Genomic DNA, 531 nt, shown 5'->3' with positions numbered 1-531 from the left:
AAACATTTTAAAATCATATGATCTTTTGTCTAAAATAACACTAAACTTCCAATTTATAAGTGATACCACATAATTTCCAATCGATGTTATTATACATAAATAGATAGAAATGATAACATTGATAATAAACCAATAAAATAGCACTCAACTTTCAATCATTTTATACATGACTAGAGAGAAAAATGATCATATGATTTTCTTGTTTCATGTAACATATACAACTCAAAGAGGGTACAAGGGTGGAGCTTTCATCAAAATCAAGTGGGATGTGTGACACTAGATTTATTCATGGTTTATTCTTATATTATAAAGATGTGGCATTGTCCTATTCTGTGGTTGTGTTCCCTCCCAAACAAATTGAAATGTTCCACCACAACCAAGCCTTAGCCTCTTTCCAAGGTCTATATTTTCCCATCCTATGGTCCCCACTCTCCACAAGATTTCAGTCTAAATCTCAAGGATCATATCCAATGGTCCACGTTCACTTGAGGCCCCACCTCATTATTTATTTTTTTATTATACTTTAATAAT

This window comes from Arachis ipaensis, chromosome B07 (assembly GCF_000816755.2).
Source record: "Arachis ipaensis cultivar K30076 chromosome B07, Araip1.1, whole genome shotgun sequence".
NCBI classification, from domain to species: domain Eukaryota; kingdom Viridiplantae; phylum Streptophyta; class Magnoliopsida; order Fabales; family Fabaceae; genus Arachis; species Arachis ipaensis.
Note: the sequence above shows the minus strand (reverse complement) of the source record.